This window comes from Alexandromys fortis, unplaced genomic scaffold (assembly GCF_014885135.2).
Source record: "Alexandromys fortis isolate MF-2015 unplaced genomic scaffold, M_Fortis_MF-2015_v1.1 scaffold_223, whole genome shotgun sequence".
NCBI lineage: Eukaryota > Metazoa > Chordata > Mammalia > Rodentia > Cricetidae > Alexandromys > Alexandromys fortis.
This window is the reverse complement of record NW_026068095.1, coordinates 1,224,923-1,229,365: the sequence shown is the minus strand read 5'-3', so window position 1 is coordinate 1,229,365 and position 4,443 is coordinate 1,224,923. Positions and strand designations below refer to the sequence as shown.

General features: G+C 46.8%; 1 pseudogene; it reads left to right on the top strand.

Moving 5' to 3' along the window:
* Positions 1-452: 452 nt before the first annotated feature.
* LOC126489177 (KH domain-containing, RNA-binding, signal transduction-associated protein 1-like) lies at positions 453-1,886 on the top strand (annotated as a pseudogene).
* The last annotated feature ends 2,557 nt before the right edge of the window (positions 1,887-4,443 follow it).

Here is a 4,443-nt window from a genome sequence, read left to right as displayed (position 1 = left end):
AGAGGGGTGGCACCAACCCATAATGGGCTGGGCCTTCCCATATTAATCATCAACCAAGAAAATGTCATAGCCGGGTGATGGTGGCGCACACCTTTAATCCCAGCACTCAGGAGGCAGAGGCAGGCGGATCTCTGTGAGATTGAGACCAGCCTGGTCTATAAGAGCTAGTTCCAGGACAGGCTCCAAGGCTACAGAGAAACACTGTCTTGAAAAAACAAAAGGGGGGGGGGAAAAGAATGTCATACAGGTCAGTCTGGTGGGGGCTTTTCCCAATTGAGTTTCCTTCTTCCCAAATGACTTTAGCTCATATCAAGTTGACATAAAACTATCCAGCACAAGAAATCAAACTTGGGACATCAGGACAGTGTAGCCACGTACTGAACCATCTCATCAGCCCCTCCATCTTATATTTTGAGATAGGGTCCTGATACAGTTGACTTAGGATAGCAGCAATGGATTCTCAGCAGCTGCAGGAAGATCTGACATCTCTACTTCAGGTGAGAGCATGCACCTTTGATCCCAAGGACATTATTATAGAATATCACACAAAAGTGGATTCTTGCCAGAGCTGGTTACATAATGAGTTACCTAACCGGCTTGGTTATTGTTTGTTCATGGTTCCTGGGACATCAGGTAGCAGCCACCTTAACTAAGCCATCCCTGATGTCCCCAGCGGCTCCACAATGGTTGTTTACAACTTTACCTGGATCTTTCAGCCTTTGTTCTTTTCAGGTCCCTCCCTGAACCTGGAACTTGCAGCCAACCTCAGGTATCCACCTGTCTCTGTTCCCAGTGCTGGGATTCTGTGATGTCAAACTCAAGTCCTCATGTTCATGTGATAAACACCTTACTAACTGTGCCACCTCCCCAGGCCCAGGTCCTGTGTATGTGTGTGTGTGCATGTGTGGTGTATTTGTGTGGGTGTGTGCATATGTGTGTGTGTTTACTAAGTTAACCAGGTTGTTCTTGAAATCTTGAACCAGGAATCACCCTGTATCCCTGACAGACCTTGAGCTTGTGATCCTCCTGCCTCAGCCTCCTGAGTAGCTAGGATGATCCTCCCATACTATCAGGCCAGGCTAACTAGACAAAACATTTTCAGAAAGTTGATGTGGTAGCTGGTCCAACAAGAAAAACACCAAATATACAAAGACCTCTGTTCAGTGAGAGACAAAGCCAAGGAAGAAGAGCTTCACAAGGACGGAGACCCCAAATATGCCCATCTAAATATGGACCTGCACGCCTTCATTGAAGTCTTTGGGCCCCTCTGTGAGGCTTACTGCTCTTATGGCCCATGCCATGGAGGAAGTCAAGTAATTTCTAGTACTAGCTATAATGGATGATATCTGCCAGGAGCAGTTTCTAGAATTGTCCTACTTGAATGGAGTTCCTGAATCCTCTTGTGGTCATGGGGTACCAGTGAGAGGACAAGGAGCTGCCCCGCCTCCTCCACCTCTTCCCAGAGGTCATGGTGTTGAACCACCTCGAGGGGCTTTGGTTCGTGGGACCCCAGTGAAAAGCTCCATTACCAGAGGTACCACTGTGACTCAAGGAGTACCACCCCCACCCACTATGAGAGGTGCCCAACAATAAGAGCTCCGACAACAGGCATCCAGAGAATACCTTTACCTCCAACACCTGCACCAGGAACCTATGAAGATTGTGGAGATGATGATACACACACAGAACAGAGTGATGAAGGATATGAAGGCTATTACAGCCAAAGCCAGGGAGTCAGAATGGTATGACTATGGACATGGGGAGCTTCAAGATTCTTATGAAGCTTATGGACAAGATGACTGGAATGGGACCAGGCCATCATTGACGGACCCCCAGGTAGGCCAGTGAAGGGATCATACAGAGAGCACCCATATGGATGTTATTAAAAACAAACAGGAGGGGAAAACATCAGTTATGAGCAAGTTGTTACTGATTTCTTGTATCCCAGGACTCCTGTTGCTATACCCACAACAGACAAGTAACTAAGTGTTTTTCTTCGTGGTCCCATTCTTTTCCCCACCTCCCTCCATTCTTAACTCTGCATTCTGGCTTCTGTATGTAGTATTTTAAAATGAGTTAAAATAGATTTACGATATCAAATTTAAAAAAAAAAGAAAAACACCAAATAGTCTAAAGGCTTCCTACTCTAGGAATACCAGACATCCAGACATCCTCCTCCACTTGTCTGTCTGAACGCACAGGTGTACCTGGCTGCAGTGGACACTGAAGAGCACAGTGAAAAACACTTCCTGAAATAAAATACTCAAAATAGTCCCACGGTTGCAGAGTAACGCAGGCAGGTAGGTGCTGTATAAACAATTCCCTGGCAGGGTGAGTCTCAGACTTGATCTGGCTGCAGAACCACCTGCAGGGCTGAGCACAGAGATTGCTCAGTCCAAACCAGAGCTCGGGGTGTGGCCTGCAGATTTGCATTTCTCTTACAGTCTCCCAGGTCTGTTGTCGTCTGGAGACAACACTTGGAGCACCAACACTCTGGCACCCACGTCTCGATTTTCCCCACCTCCTAACTTTGCCTGTTTCTTTTTGAGACTTTCAAGATCAAGGTCCCTACAATTTGAGACTTCCTCTTGACTTGCTCATAACATCCATTCATTTTATTTTATTTTTTTGTGGTGGGGCAGGGCAGGCAGGTTCTCATGTAGCCCAGGCTAGGAAGTGAGAAGAAACTGTTGATCCTCATGCCTCCAATTCCCAAGGTCAGAAATTACAGACCTCTGTTAGCACACCTTGCTTCCTTCTTTGGAAAGACTCAGAATTGTGCTATGGTGTGTAAGAGAGAGATTGTGCTATGGTGTGTAAGAGAGAGATTGCGCTATGGTGTGTAAGAGAGAGGCTGTGCTATGGTGTGTAAGAGAGAGATTGTGCTATGGTGTGTAAGAGAAAGGCTGTACTATGGTGTGTAAGAGAGAGATTGCGCTATGGTGTGTAAGAGATTGTGCTATGGTGTGTAAGAGAGAGGTTGTGCTATGGTGTGTAAGAGAGAGGCTGTGCTATGGTGTGTAAGAGAGAGGTTGTGCTATGGTGTGTAAGAGAGAGATTTTGCTATGGTCACTGTTCCTTTTCCCCTCCCTTCTTCCCTTCTTTCTCTCCCTTCTTTCTTTCCGTTTGAAAGTCTTTAACGCTGTCCCCATTGACTATTTTCTTTTCTGCAGCCTCCTGTTGCCCTTTCCCACGCCATTACATTCTACTGCTCATACAGATGGTTTGTAACTGATCCAGTCTTTGTTGGTCCAGCTTCCTCCTGACCAATAAACTCATCCTCAGTAAGAGTAAGAAAAGCTGGGGGCTTAGAACATGTCACCTCTATTCAGTGGATTTGTTTGGCTTTGTATTGGCATTGCTTTGTCTTCTCTGACTCACCCAGCCTGAACTTGTTTGTTTGTGACAAGGTCTCCCTATATAGTCCTGGTTGGCCTAGAATTCACTCCATAGAACAGGCTGGCCTCAAATTCACAGAGATCTGCCTGCCGCTGCCTCCCAAATTCTGGAATTAAAGGTGTGTGTCACCGTACCAAGCCTTTCCTTCCTCATTGCTATGGTACAGGTATGTGCCACCTCGTCCCTCTCTGTCTCCTCCCCCCATTCCAGGAATTGAACCACCGCTTTGCCTATGCTAGATAAGCACTTTATCACTGAGTTATACCTCAGGCCCTCTTAGGAAATACTTTTTTCTCCTTTAGACAAAGTAAGTAGAAGAGGAACCCTTTTCTACAGCTTCTATAAGAATACGGTGTTTGGTGCCACGGCCACCTGCTTTATCTCAAAGAATAGTTATCTGTATGGACACAAGATGATGCATTTAGGATGTCAAAGCAGAAAGCTGGAAACCACCTAGGTTATATCTTTTGGCCACTTACCAGAACTCCCTATCTTTAGATTTCTTGCTGTGTGAAATAACAAACCCTTATTTATTTTCTTTGAGCTATTGTCTCGAAAATCTTTTTTCCCTATTTTTAAGACAAGGTTGTAGGAATCAGTCCTCAGACTTTGGTGTTCATGTCAGCTCGACTCTGGGACAGGCATGGCGGTGTGCATCTGGAGGCCCAGGACTCAGGACCCCTAGGCGGGAGTGGGGGTGGGACGTGACCTGAGTCCAGGGGTTTGAGACCAGCCTGGGCAGCAAACATAAGCCCTCTGTGTTCGTTCCTATTATTTTACCTGGAACGAAGAAACTTGAAGGAGGGAGGAGTTCTTTTGGGTCTCAATTTGAGGGGAGAGCGTCCATCGTGGAGGGGAAAGAACAGGAGCAGGAAGGGAAGGCAGCTGGCTACCCTGAGTAGTAGACGGAGAGCAGACAAGACGTGGAATCGGGCTGTCTGTCCATCCTCAGGGCTCCGCCCCACCCATGCCACCAAGGTAGACGGGTCTTCCATCAAGGCTCCACCCCCCAAAGATTCCACAATTGTCCAAAACGGTGCCAGC